The sequence below is a fragment of the Delphinus delphis genome, chromosome 7, assembly GCF_949987515.2.
Source record: "Delphinus delphis chromosome 7, mDelDel1.2, whole genome shotgun sequence".
Lineage (NCBI taxonomy): Eukaryota > Metazoa > Chordata > Mammalia > Artiodactyla > Delphinidae > Delphinus > Delphinus delphis.
Genome location: NC_082689.1, coordinates 50,154,383 through 50,170,263, shown reverse-complemented (window position 1 = coordinate 50,170,263; position 15,881 = coordinate 50,154,383).

The following is a 15,881-nucleotide window of genomic DNA, read 5'->3' as shown; positions in this document are numbered from 1 at the left end:
ACATAAAATAGATCAAAATTATGACCTGTTATTTAAAAATAGGTTCTAAGATGTTTTGGAAATGCTGCAAAATATGAAAGGATACTAAAAATCAGAATTTGAAGAACTTGGGAAAATACTAGAAATAAAGGAAAAAAATTTAGAAATGAAGACTAAACGAGAATACACACAAAAGTAGATGAACAACAGATAATGCCTTATGGAAATACAGTGCAAAAAAGGATGATGGCTTTAGAAATCAGAAAGAAAAGGTATAGAAAGGATTTATAGAAAAGTGACATTTTAGAGATTAAAAAAATATAGTGAACAAAACTGTATGAAGAATACTTTGCTGAAAAAGAATATTTGGAGCTATATACTGGAAGAACATCTTGTCTACTAAGAATATTTTCCCAGATATAAACTGGGTTTGGCTATCTAGACGAAAACAGTGACTTAGAAAAGCAAGACTTAAATACAGTACTGTGCCAGGAGAAAATGATACATTTAAGATATTTGCGGGAAAAAAATGTGAGCAGATTTTATATCTAAGAAAACTGATCTTTTAAAAAATTGAGGTAGCAGTGGTTTATAATCTGTTTTTTGTGTACAACATTGTAACTTGACTTCTGTATACACTACAGCATGCTCACCACCAAAAGTCTAGTTTCCATGCAATTGACCCCATTTACACATTTCCCCTTCCCCCACCCCCCTTTCTCCTGTGGTAACCACCAGTCTGTTCTCTGCATCTACATGTATTTTTTTTTTTTTTTTGTGGTACGTGGGCCTCTCACTGTTGTGGCCTCTCCCGTTGCGGAGCACAGGCTCCGGACACACAGGCTCAGCGGCCATGGCTCATGGGCCCAGCCGCTCCGCGGCATGTGGGATCTTCCCGGACCGGGGCACGAACCCGTGTCCCCTGCATCAGCATGTGGACTCTCAACCACTGCGCCACCGGGGAAGCCCTACATGTATGTTTTTGATGAAACTGATTTTTAAGTAAAAGTCATTGCTCAGACAGTATCAGTATGCAAAAATTCAGGAAGTTTCCTTTGAGCGCTTCCTGAGAAGTGGACTAGAGAATGTGCTCAGACAAGCTAAATAACTAGGAAGATGTTGACATAAAGTCTGCGGTGAGCATTAATTTTGACATCATATCACTAGACCAAAGTGCTGACCAGGTTTATTGCTTGAAGCTCAGCCCATTGGGTGGATTTTCCCCTCATCACTGTCATTCAAGTCCACTCTGAATCTAATATGGCAGCAGTCAGGTTTTGGCTTACAGCAACATATCAAGCCGATCTGTCTGAATCAAGCCTGGATTTTTTTCTCCTGTCAGCTGATGGTAGTGAACCCAAGTCATAGATTGTGAGTTGAGGGAGAGGTGTTCAGTGTCTTGGAGGTAAGTGACATGGGCTTCTGGGTCACTTTGTCATGAAACTTGGAGCCTGTGGACCTCATTGTGCCCCAATCTGAATGTGCCATAGGTTACTGTTACGCTGGCCCGGTCTCAGGGCTTTGTGGATCTGACAGTACCGAGCTTATGAGGGACAGCTCTGGTCATGTATTTAATATGCTCTGATGTAATTGATGATTAGGTGTTAAGTCACTTGTCCCAGTGCCCTCTCTCACTCTGGGCTCCACTAGAATCTTCTAAGTAATCTGAGAAATGGTTTGAAGCACTTTCTCATTGATATTGGGTTGTCTCCAAAATCCAGAAGCTTACCAAAAAGAGATTTACCAAGTGCTGTGTCTCTTTTTTAACGGTAGGAGGAGCAAGGTGCAACAATTTATCCTTTAGGAAGAGGTGTCTTAGTGTGCCCCAGACCACTGGACTCATAACTTCACCAATGTGGTAAACCTGAATTTTTGTGGTTTACCTTCTACCCTCTGGCATACATGTACCTTACCAGAATGTCCAGAGTATTTCCCACTTATTTCTTGCAGGTTCAATGAACATGATGCCATCAATGTAGTGGATCAGCACAATGTTCAAATGATCAAGAGTTCTCTGACTATATATTGTGACTGGCCTACTGTGAGACAGACATGGGCTAAGTTTCTGTCACCTGGCTTCCTTATGACCCCACTTTTAACAGGAACCATGAGAACATTTTGATTCATCATGTCAACTAAGACCCTGAATTTAACAGCCCTTGGAAATATCACTGTATTCCTCTTCTTCAGTGCACTCTGAAAAATGAGGAAGACTTGCTGTGGCATTGAAAATTACTTCCTCAGTTGGAGGTGGGAGAAACTAAAATACTTTCTGTATCTTATTGAGTTTTCCTTCTTTTCAGTGTCTTTCCTTTAAGTCTTTATTTCTTGTATTTATTCAGTCTTGTGTGCCTTCTGGTTTAGTCTTCATTTTGAAATGATTTTGCCTTTGGTTTTTGATTCTTTTCTGAATTCTGTACATCATTTTTAGGTTTCTAATTCTGATTTATGTTGTTATTTCATGCTTGTATCATTTTATTGATGTCTTTTAGCTCAGTTTGAAACAAGTTTATGGGTTTGATCTTTTTAGGCTTATGTCTTTCTGGTGTGCTTTCATTGTCTCTAGGGATGTCATTCTTCTCTTTTTTTCTCATAATAACTTTGTATGGGATTTGACCTCACTACTTTGGTCTTACTCATTTTTATATGAAATGAGTTTTCCTGAAATTTAAGAAAGGGTAAGGTTCTAGGAAGCCTTGCTAACTTCACAGTGGTTCCTTTTGTGTGTATGTGTGCAGAGTTGTTGGATGTTTTTGTAGATGAAGAACTATGGTTTTGTTACCAACTATATTTTTTGGCAATTAGAGTGAAGAAATGTAGAAATGTTTTTAGGAGATGAAGTTCTGCAAAGAAACTTGTTGGCTAAAAAGATAGTAATTTCTAGCTTGAAGGTTTGTGGTTAAATTCCCTCATTCCCTTCTGAAATGTTTTGCCTTTTCTCCAAAATGTCTTAATCAGGTTTTATAAAGTGTTGTAAATCTAAAGAGTACTTTTCCTTTCCTTCCTTCCTCTTGCTACCTGATCCTAACTCTTTTAAAGTTATTATCATTCATTTGTCAAACGTTTATTTTGTCTTATTCATTATGCTAGTTGCTAGAGATTGAGCAGAAATAAGGCATGGGGCTTTGATCTTTTTTCTGGGACTCAAGATGATTAATTTACTTAGTGTTCCCCGCATTCCCCTGCCATTTTTTACTCTTGTTTACTCAGTTACCTTAGTCTCACTGCCTTTCTTGATTCTCCAGCCCCTATCTTTTCCCACACTATGAAGAAAGAATAATAGAAAAATAGAAAGATACTAGAAAAAAAAAACTAAAAAGCTTCCATTGCGTTTTGATTTTTAAAACAAAGTTTAATTTTGATACACAGCTTTATTCATCTTCTAACATGCAAGTAAAGGAAAGTTTATGGCCATAAACAAATCTTGAGCTAGGTGACATTGTGTTCTGATTGTAAGCTTTGTGTTTTCCAGCTCATCTGTATCTCAGATTTCCAGTGTAACTTGAATGGCAAATGCTCTGTGTATTTCTTCCCTTCTGTTCATAACACTGGATACCCTCATGTTATGATAGTAGGGAGAAAGGTGAGTCTCTGTTTCTCCAACTTCCTGTGAATTGGTTGGCAATAGCTCTGTGATTTAGGGCATGAAGACACTCCTGTGAATTACAAACTTAGCCTTAAATATGAATACTCTTTTAAACCTCAAGTACTTTCCAATACATTTTTTTATCCCTATATATATAATAAGTAGGAATAGACTAAAAGTAAAATACACTAGTATATGTTGTGCAGACATTGTAGGTTCAGACAGACTTGAAAAGGGCTGAGAATTCTATTTGATGTAGAAAGCTGATTGAAGTTAAAGTTCTTAATGAGCTTGTAAGACTTTTGGATGTTAATGAAGCAAAAGTGTAGGTATTGCGACTCAGATCCAGTTTTGGAAATTCACCTCACATTAAATAAATAAGTTGAATAAAAATTATTTTAACTTAAAAAATTTTGACTAGGTCATTAAAAGGAAATGATTCAAGGTGAAAATAATCCCTCTGACATAATTTTAAATAGCTTTCCAAAGTGGATATCTATCTGATACTCATTTTCTTGACTCAGTGTCCTTACATTAATTTCAGTAAGCATTCTGTTATCCTATGCAGTTCACATTACTGTACTACTAACTGGTCGATTAAAAGGTAGTGGTTAGGGGCTTCCCTGATGGCTCAATGGTTAAGAATCCGCCTGCCAATGCAGGGGATGCGGGTTTGAGCCCTGGTCCGGGAAGATCCCACATGCCACGGTGCATCTAAGCCCGTGTGCCACAACTACTGAGCCTGCGCTCTAGAGCCCGTGAGCCACAACTACTGAGCCCACGAGCCACAACTACTGAAGCCTGCACAGCTAGAGCCTCTGCTCTGCAACAGGAGAAGCCACTGCAATGAGAAGCCCGTGCACCGCAATGAAGAGTAGCCCCCGCTCGCTGCAACTAGAGAAAGCCCACACACAGCAATGAAGACCCAATACAGCCAAAAATGAAATTAAAAAAAAATTATATATTAAAAAAAAGGTAGTGGTTAAAGTTACTGGAATCTTAGAATTTTCTTTTTATAAAGATTAAAAGCCTAGATTTTGGACTGAGACTATTTTTAAGTCCTGTCTGATAACTGTATAAACCTTGGACAAGTTACTTAACCTTTTTGTGCCTCAGCCTCATCATCTATAAAATGGTGATAATGATAGTATATTCTTTATAGGATTGTTAGGATTAAAGGAATGAATACATATAAATCACTAAGAATAGTGTCTGGCGTGCACTAAGCATCCATTAAACATTATGTAGTTAATGTTTGCTAATTACCCTTATTAAAAAAATGAGTATGCCATGGATTAAAGATGGGTGCAAACTTTTGACATTCTTCCCCATTGAGATGCAGGATCTATTTCTCCTTGTGTGTGTGTGTGTGTTTAACCAATATAGTACAGGGGAAGTGATGCTATGCCAGTTCCAGAACTAGCCTGTAAGAGGACCAGCAACTTCCACCTTGGTCTCTTGAAGTCGTGATCTGCCAGGTAAGCAGACCTATCACCCTGTGGGAGAAATGTGGAAAGGGCCTGAGACTACATGGAATGGGAAAAGGACTTAGCTAAACTAAGCCTTCTAGTTGACCAAGGCACCAAGTATGTGAGTGAGGCTGTCACAGACCCTTCCACAGAGCCCAGCTGCCAGCTCAATATCACTGGGAGTCCATTCATAACATGTGGAACAGAATTACCCAGCCAAAACTTGTGTGAATTCCTGATTCACAGGATTGTGAGATACAAAAATAAATGATGGTTGTTTCAAGCTACTGAGTTTTAGGGAGGTAGGTTATAGAGCATTTGGAACAGAAGATAAGAACACAGAACACATGTCTTGCCTAAAATCACATAGAAATATACTGATAGCAACTGGACAGAAACCCAGATTCTTTAGAGTGCAGTGTTGTGGAATTATAGTGTATTTTCTTTAAAACTTAGGTTAGTTGATTTTTAAATCATTTAATTAAGATGCACTGGAGTTGAGAAGTTTGTTTTTTTTTTTTGCGGTATGTGGGCCTCTCACTGTTGTGGCCTGTCCCGTTGCGGAGCACAGGCTCCGGATGCGCAGGCTCAACGGCCATGGCTCACAGGCCCAGCCGCTCTGCGGCATGTGGGATCTTCCCGGACTGGGGCACGAACCCGTGTCCCCTGCATGAGCAGGTGGACTCTCAACCACTGCGCCTCCAGGGAAGCCCGTGAGAAGTGCTTTAAATGAATCTCCTGGGTTCTAATTGCAGCTCTAGAAATATCTACTGTGTAATAGAATATTTGAAAAGAAAATATTAAAAACAGCATAAAGCAAATGAGTTATTTTTGGTCATATAAAGTTTCTTAAAAATTTACGATATACAAAGGATCATCTCAACATAAATCACTGCACATGTTTGTTCATTGTGAATATTTAAACATCATTAAAGTTTGATGAATTCCTCATATAAATAGTTATTTTGTTTGTGCCAGCACTTAATCTAGGTTTAGGCATAGGGAAATTCTTGGGACAAAAAGGCATCTCTGGCCCAGGACATATGCATGCTTTAGCTCCAAGTCTCTGCAATCTGTGAGAAACCTTAGGGCATTGTGTGCTGAAGTAGAGATACTGACACTGGGAAGGGACTTAGAACTTTTTTCTGAGGTGGGTCAGTGAAACAGGTGTCTTTGGAGCCTGTGGGTTGTATCTTAAATTATCAGGTTATTTCTTGATTAAGCAGTAGAGATATTTTATAAATTTAAGCCATCTGTCTCTTCCTGGCTGTTTCTTATAAGTTGCTATAAGTCTTGCAGAGGTAGTTTTTGAAGCGTAATTTCAAAGTGGAATTTAAGTAGTTAGATTTTTTATTGTTGAAAACATCGTTTGTGTTCCTAATACTTAAGAAACATATTTGACTTAAACTACCTCCATCTTGTGGTGACTGTCAGAAGTGTCCAAAATGAAAAGGTTTTAGAGTAAACTTTAAAAACAGAACCTGGAAAATCTGAGCTAAAATGCCATTGCTGTATTTAAGCTTTTGGAAATAAAGACTTCTTTTTTACATCTTTGTTTCTTCTTGCCTTTTTTTGAGGTTTGGTGTTAGTCTTACTGTACATCTTTGCTTTTATCACAAAGGATCAAAACTATTTTTTAGAGGGAATGGACAGGTATAAATAAGTCATTTTTTTTCAAAGTTTTCTTTTGAGCCAGAATAAAGGGAATATTGATCTTGTTGAATTAAAATATGGAAACACTGAGTAATGTCATTGATTTAGAAAGGAGAAATTAGTAAGGATCAAGGAGATAATTCAGTATTTCAGGCACTCTGGCAGTTTACATGACCTACAAAAAACATAGAACGTATACATGTAACCTCATCCATCAGTCAATATTTGGAAAACTTTGTTCAACAACCAATTCAAGTAATATTTATTGAGCTCCTAATGTGTACTACAGCCTTGGGATACATCAGAGGAATAAAGACACTCTTGTGGACCTAATATTCCAGCAGAAAGATACAGCAAGAAATAGTAAATAAGTTGTAGTGTAAGTTAAAGGGTAATAGGTGCTATGGGGAAAAAACAATCAAATACTGGAGTATCAAACAAGGCAGTGATGGTAGGCCTCATTAAGATGATGAGATCTGAGCAAAGACTTGATGGGGATGAAATTTTAGAGTGGAATCTGGGGAAGAGCCTCTGGCAGAGGAAACAACAAGGACAAAGACAGGAATTTGCCTGGTGTGTTCAGGGAACAGCATGGAGGAAGCCAGGGCTGCGTGAGCAAGGGAAGTGTAGGAGGAAAAGAGGTCAGAAGTAGTAGAGGCTCAGATCACACAGGATCTTCTAGACCTTTTAGGACTTTCCCTTTTCCTCTCTATAGCAGACACAGTAATGGTCCCCAAAGACGTCAGTGTCCTAATCCCTAGAGCCTGTGACTATGTTACATTACATGGCAAGGGGAACTATGCAGTTGTGATAAGGGTATGGACCTTGACAACAGGTAAACATGAAAAGATGCTCAACATAACTAATCACCAGGGAAATGCAAATCAAAACCACAGTGAGGGGCTTCCCTGGTGGGGCAGTGGTTGAGAGTCCACCTGCTGTTGCAGGGGACACGGGTTCGTGCCCCGGTCCGGGAAGATCCCACGTGCCGCGGAGCGGCTGGGCCCGTGAGCCATGGCCGCTGAGCCTGCGCGTCCGGAGGCTGTTCTCCGCAACGGGACAGGCCACAGCAGTGAAAGGCCCGCGTACCGCAAAAAAAAACCCACCACAGTGAGATATCACCTCACACCTGTTAACAATGGCTATTATCAAAAACACAGTAAATTACAAGTGTTGGCGAGGATGTGGAGAAAAAGTCCGTGTGCATCGTTGGTGGGAATGGGAATGGAAATGGGTGCGGCCACTATGGAAAACAGTATGAAGGTCCCCCCAAAATTAAAAATAGAACTACCATATGATCCAGCAATTCCACTTACAGGTATTTATCTGAAGAAAACAAAAACACTAAGTTGAGATATATGCACTCCTATATTTATTGCAGCATTATTTACAGTATCCATAATGTGGAAACAACCTTGCAGCATTATTTACAATATCCATGATGTGGAAACAACCTAAGTGTACATTGACAGATAAGTGGGTAACGAAATTGTGGGGGATATATATATATATATATATATATATATATATATATATAATGGAATATTATTCAGCCATAAAAAGAAAGAAATCTTGCCATTTGTGGCAACATGGATGGAACTTGAGGGCATTATGCTAAGTGAAATAAGTCAGACGGGGAAGACAAATACTGTATGATCTCACTTACATATGGAATGTAAAAACAAAGAAACAAAAGAAAACAACAAAAAACCAAAACCAAGCTCATAGATTCAGAGAACAGATTGGTGGTTACCAGAGGTTGGATGTGGGAGGGCAAAATGAGTGAAGAGGGTCAAAAGGTACAAACTTCCAGTTATAAAATAAATAAGTCATGGGGATGTAATGTATGACATGGAGACAACAGTTAATAATACTGTATTGCATATTTGAAAGTTGCTGAAAGAGTAGATCTTAAAAGTTATCACAAGAAAAATAATTTTGTTTAACTGTGTGTGGTGATGGATGTTTCCTAGGCTGATTAGTGTGAATCTTTCACAATAAATACATTATGTCATACACCTGAAACTAATATAATGTTATATGTCAATCATACTTCAATTTAAAAGAAAAGAAACCAACCAACCAAACAAAAGGGTGTGGATCTTGAGATGGGAAGAGTATCACTGATGGTTCAGGTGGGCCCAATCTAATCAATTAACCTTTAAGCTCAGAGGATCCCCTCCTTCTCCTGAGTCCGAGACAGAGCCTCTGGAATCTGAGAGGAGCCCTCAGCTGACAGCCAGAAAGGAATGGAGACGTCAGTCCTACAACTACTGACTTCTGGCAACAACCTGAATGAGCAAGGAAACAGATTCTCTCCTAGAACCTTCCAAAAGGAGCACATCCCTTGATTTTTGGCCTTGTAAGACTCTGAGAATCATCTGAGCTCACTGGACTTCTGACCTATCGGAACTGTAAGGTAATAAATTTCCGCTGTTTTAAGCCACTAAATTTGTGATAATTTGATTTGGCAGTAATAGAAAACTAATACACTCTGAGTGAAACAGCAATTGGATACTTTTTAGTAGAGGAGTATCATGATAGAACTTATGTCCTTTTTACCAATTACGTAAATTTCTGTGTTCTCTTGACAGCACAAGTGGTTTTTACAATTAATCTCTCTCTAAGGGTAATCACCTTTCGACTTCGGTAGATGAAAGTTGAGTAATTTATACCCTTGATTTCAGACACTATTTTGACGGTTTGAAAAGCCTTTTACATTTTCTGAATTTCATCATTAATATATATTTATTTTCCAGGAAATCCAGATTAACATGATCTGGAACAATTAAATGAATTTAAAGTTACTTCATTCATCTAGGGAAAAATGATACCTATTATCTATAGCAAAGCCAAGCTTGAATTGTCTCTGAAGCCAGTCTTAATCCTCTCCTTCCCTTTTTTCCCGTTTTTTGCATTTTTTTCTTCCCATAAACTAAGTTTTTGGTAAAACCAAAGTTACTAAAGATTAAGAGAAGAATAAAAAGCTATTAAGGTTGTCCTTAAGCTCCTGTCTCAATGTTTCTTAAAATTTGGGTACATTTTCCACAGCATTCCATTTTGGCTGTCTGAGGCAGAAGCAGCATATGAGTTTTGTGAGTCAGTCCTAAGTAAATAACTTTGTTTTCTACATTTGTATAGAATAATAGCTCAGTAAAACCTAACTTCATTTGAGGCATCACATTTCAGGTTGGGACCACAGAGCTTCTCCATAAGCTATGGATAAGAAGTTGTAGTTTGTGTGTTTGTTTTTTTTAAGAAGTTGTAGTACTAAGAGAATATGACAAAGGAAAACCTCTAGACCAACGTGCAGGAAGGCCCAAAATGGGACTTAGCAGAAACTAATAGAATGTTCTTCAAAAGAGGTTTCCTCGGGCTTCCCTGGTGGCGCAGTGGTTGAGAGTCCGCCTGCCGATGCAGGGGACATGGGTTCGTGCCCCGGTCCAGGAAGATCCCACATGCCGCGGAGCGGCTGGGCCCCTGAGCCATGGCCGCTGAGCCTGCGCGTCCGGAGCCTGTGCTCCACAACGGGAGAAGCCACAGCAGTGAGAGGCCCGCATACTGCAAAAAAAAAAAAAAAAAAAAAAAAAAAAGAGGTTTCCTCAAAATCATCTGTATTCAATATAGTATACACATTGATGGAAGCTAATCCTCTATTGTGCTTTTGTGTTTCAAAATAAATTGACCAACTCTGTGCACGAGAAGAGCACTAGCTTTAAAAAAATATTTTAAAGTGATAGAATTATAATGCATAAGCATTCTTAGGGAGAAACTCCCATCTCTCTGGAGAGGAGCGAATTTAATCCTTTTTTTTTTTTTTGTGGTAAAGTGCTGGGCAAAATAGATGTGCTGCTTCCGCAGCTTTCTTTTTTAAAAAAAATTATTTTATTTTTGGCTGCTTTGGGTCTTCGTTGCTGCACGCGGGCTCTCTCTAGCTGCTGTGAGCGGGGGCCACTCTTCGTTGTGGTGTGCGGGCTTCTCATTGCAGTGGAGCATGGGCTCTAGGTGCACGGGCTTCAGTAGTTGTGGCATGTGGGCTCAGTAGTTGTGGCTCGAAGGCTGTAGAGCGCAGGCTCAGTAGTTGTGGCGCATGAGCTTAGTTGCTCCGTGGCACGTGGGGTCTTCCCAGACCAGTGCTCGAACCTGTGTCCCCTGCATTGACAGGCAGATTCTTAACCACTATGCCACCAGGGAAGCCCTCCACAGCTTTCTAAACTAAAAAAGGTGAACTTGCTTTACCTAGGATTTGCTTATGCATTGTAAATTGCACCAAACATTAAGGCACTTGGTTCTCTAAGGGTCAATAAAGCCTGGTCACACCGAATCTTTTGCATAATACAATTTCTTATAGCAGGAAGTTCCTATACCTACTGAAACCCTAACTCCAATGTAACATTGTCAGATTTAAGTTAAATCTACAAATTAAGACTTTAGTAGGTTGCCCTTCTAATTCAGTCCTAGGGACACCATGATCAATTACCTATGCCAAAGATATATATTTATGCCAAATTATTCTGATTAATGCTTTGACTTTACAACCCTTTATGGCAACCACATCAACCTGTTTTTGGCAATTCAGTGTTGCAACTCAGTCCCTGTCACCCTGCCACTACCCCTATTGAGTTCAAGGAGCGTGGTTCAGTGGCAGCAGTTTCCTCTGTCTTTCCTGGCTTGCAAAGAACAGCCACCACAGAGCTTTGAGGATTACACAGTCTTAATGAAAGGAGTGTCCTCTGGACCCTTCCAGGGGATATATATTTAGGGGGTAGATGAGCAAGTCTCATATGATAAATTCACTCTTAACATTCCAATCTACCTAAGCCTTTGGAGATCTTCCTCTTCAGATTCTCCAAAGTGTTGTCTGGGGACCCCTGGGGGTTGCTGAGAGCCTCGCTTAGTATCCGTGAACTCAAAACTTTTTCGTAATAATAAGACATTATTTGCCTTTTCCATTCTTACATGAGTACGCAGTGGAGTTTTTCAGAGGCTACATGATATGTGGCGGTAATATCTCTATGAAGGCTAATGGAATGTGTGATTGTGTAATGCTTGTGTTTTAAATTTGGGGACAGGGGTATTCTCAATAATTTCTAAGAGTGTAAAGGGGTCCTGGGACTAAGTGTGAGAACCAATGCACTATAATATTTCAAGGAAGTTCTCATTTCACCTTTATTTAGTGTGAGCTGCCTTTGATTTCATAGGTTTTTCTCAGTTGTATTTTTGATTGTACTGGCTTCTGCCATAATATTTAGTTTTTTATTCCATTTGCTTTAGGTTTTTTTTCCTGGCTTCTTAAAGTAGAGCTTAAGTTATTGTTTTTAGATCTTTCTTCTTTTCTAATATAGGCATTTAATGCCATACATTTTTCTTTAAGTATTGCTTTAGCTGTATTCTACACAGTTTAAAATGTTGGATTTTAATTTTCATGTAGTTAAAAATATTTAAAAATTTCCCTTGAGACTTCCTCTTTGACTTATTTATTTATAAATGCACTGCTTATTTTCCACATATTTGAGGATTTTTCAGACTCCTTTCTGTTATTGATTTCTAGTTAGTTCTGTTATGGTTTGAAAATGTAATTTTATGATTTCTATCTTTTAAAATTTGATACTATTTGTTTTATGGCCTTGAAGATGATCTATATTGTTGTATGTTCTGTATACACTTGGAAATAATTGGGAATAGACCATATATTAGAATGTTTCAGAATAATACAAAAGAAATGGCGTATGCAATGGTAGATAGATCACAAAAGAGCCCAGTTATTCACCTTATCCCCCCCACCTCCCCACAATGTGACTTTGCAGTTTCTTGCATCGCAGAGTGGGGTCCATTTCTCTGCTCCTTGAGTCTGGGATGGTGTAGTCAGTTGCTTTGGTTAATGGAGTCAATGGAAATGATGGTGTAAAAGTCCCAAATCTAGGCATCAAGAACTCTAGCAGTCTTGTTTCTCTTGCAACAACCCTGCCATCACCGTAAAAGCAAGCCTAGGTTAGCCTAGTGGAGGATGAGAGAGTAGGTAGAACAAAGTTGGGTCATCCCAGGTATTTTGAATCAACCCAAGCCTGGCCCAGATCAGCAGAACTGCCTGCCTGACCCACAGCTGATGACAGAGGTATGAGTGAGGCTAGCTGAAACCAGGATTGCCCAGCTTACCGACAAAGAGGAGAAACAATAAATGGTTATTTAACATTCTATGTTTGGGGATAGTTTATTAAAGTGCAGCATTATTGTGCTAACTGATAATTGACACATGGTCTAAGCCTAAACTTATTTACTCAGCATGTTTACATGGAAACACATATATAGACGTTAAAAAAAAGACTTACGGACTCAGGTAATGAAATTCAAAGTATCACAAATTTTGTGGTGACAGAAGTTCATGATTCCTCCCAAAGGCACATCTCTCCCTCATTCCACCTTTGATTACCTGCATCCATAAAAAAAATATCCTATTCAATTATGCTTTTAGAAGTAATATCTATTTCCCAAACAGATAAATGAAAGACCGTTTAGTGTAATGATTCAGAATGTGCACTCTGGAGACAGATCCTTCCACCCACTAGCTATATGATCTTGGGGGATAGTACTAGTGTCTACCACATGGGACTGTTGAAAAAATGAATTAATGTATATAAAGTGCTTAGAATAGTGCATGGCAAGTAGTAACTACAGTTGACCCTTGAACAAAAAGGGCTTGTACTTCGCGGGTCCACTTATACATGGACTTTCTTCCATTAAATACAACACATACTACAGCAGGACACCATCTGAGGTTGGTCAAATTCGTGGATGTGGAACTGCGGATACTGAGGGCCCACTGAAAAGTTATACACAGGTCTACTACGTGGCAGGTTGGTACCCTTAACCCTAGAGTAGTTCAAGGGTCAACTATATTATATAAGTAAATGTTAAGCAAGCTATTCTTAGTTTTATAAAGTGCAGACTTCCTATTAGTGGGAAATTACAAAGTTTATGCACTTAAAACATTACTTCATAAAGAGGTTAGTCTTCAAGAAATAATTATTTTTTAGTAAGTTTGATAAATCTTAATGTGCTTGAAATACTTTATTCCATTTCCAGTCACAGCACTCAAAATGCTACTGAGACTTACTTGCTGGTAGAGAGTGGGGAGCAGGCAGTAGAACAGTAATAGCACTTACAGATCAGTTCACAGAACAAGTATGCATTCTGTTAAATGTTCTAAAGCAGCCTTCCCTGAGTGATTTTAGAACCATAGAAGTTTGAGGTCAGCAATTTTGTGACTGTACAAAAAAACCCGAACCCTTATAGCTTTAAAAACACCCTTAAAGTTTTCGCTTTGGTTTTTTGCTGGGCATAAGGCTAATTATATTACCATTTAACTATAAGGCCCTTTGCATCCTGCTAAGAATAGTGATATTTGAGGCTCCTAAAATAGTTATTTACATTTATATTAAGCTTAATAGATGCAGCTTTAACTTTTTTTTTTTTTTAAAAACACACAGTCTGTGTAAAAGAGATTATTCCAGAGTGGGGAAAAATATTTTTATAGTGATTAGAATGTGAAGGGTCAGAAGAAAATATAACTGTGTTATGTAAGTATATATGTTTACATTTGTACTTTGGTCCTTTCCAAAACAGCATTTGAATATATATGTGTGTGTGTGTGTATATATATATATATATATATATACACACACACAAAATATTACAGGATAAAAACTATTTAAAAGGAACATCAACTGAAGAACATAAATAGGAAATTGTTTCTTCCTTTCATCTCTTCCCTCCCTTTTTCCTTGTTTTTCTGTTTCAGAATTTTTTGTGTAGATTACAAAATCAGATGTTATAGGAAAGCTGATATCAACAAATTAATAATGAGGAGACTATATTAGTTCTGAGAAATGGCTGACCCATCTGGAGGTTGAACTACCTAAGCAAAGCAGAATTTTCAGGACCAAAAAGTCCTCAATACATATAATAAATTATATTATATTAATATCTATCTAATCTATCTATCTAATATGCAGTTAACTCCAATCCACTGACTACTCTTTGGGATGAAATTTCATTGGAGCAAAAGGGTTGGGGAATCCTGGAGTCTCCTTAATGTAGATTGTATAGAACTCTTCTCTATAGGGCACATATTTCTAGTTACAACACTCAGTCATGTTTTCCAAATACAAAGTCTCCTTTGGGGAATGCTGGATAGAAACTATAATTAATCTCATATGCTGAGAAACAGAGGCAAAAAAGGGTATTTATTTAATTAGAGTTGAGTCACTAAAAGGTTTTAATTTTTATCTTTCAATAGACTGTATAAATGGTTTCATGGTAAATAATACTTTAGAGAATTTAAAAATGAATATTTAAATGGTCTCACAGTTAAGAAATCAAAAGCAAGTGACAAATTCATAGGAAAGGAGAATGTTGGAATGCTAGCTTCCTAATCTGTTTAATGTGGTTAGTTCCTGAAGAAGTGAAAGTCCATCTTGGAAGGATTTTGGAGTTCATAGACAGAAAGCACTTGAAGATGGAGAAAACAAGCACAGGAAAACATATGAGGTAGACTCTAGTGACAGTTATAATGGCCCAGATACCATAGAGTAGCTCAGATTTAGGAACTTCTGGTCTGGCTCCAGATTTGGGAGGATGCAAGAAATATTATAATCTGATGAGGTACAGAAGGGCCCAGAACATCTGAGATGGTCCCTAAGACAGAGCCTAAGAGGGAGAGCAGAAGCCTTATAAACCAATTGGGATATATGAGTAATAAACATTAATTTGGAAATTTGAGAAGAATTTTGTTCGGCAGAATTCTTGGGGACTTGTCTTTTAAAAAAAGGAGTTATCCTGGGGAATGAACCCCTTATCCTGTGAGGCTGGTAAGAAGGGTCATAATTTGAAAACATACAGACACTGTGAAGAAAGTTTAATAATGGCCATGTATGTGGCACTTTAGGAGGAGAGAGAAATGTTAAGAAGAATTTTAGGCAACATTCTGTGTGATGTGCTAGGTAAAACTTACCCTGTACTGCCCCTTTCAGGAAAACTCTGGTAAATATATTATTTTTCAAGGCTCGTGCAATACTTATTTTTTGTGTTTTGGTTGATAAGCATGGCTTCATGGAAACTCCATTATACTTAGATTATGAGAATATCTCCTCTTACCTACGGTTATCTAGTATATTTCCTTTTAAAGAAATTGTTCT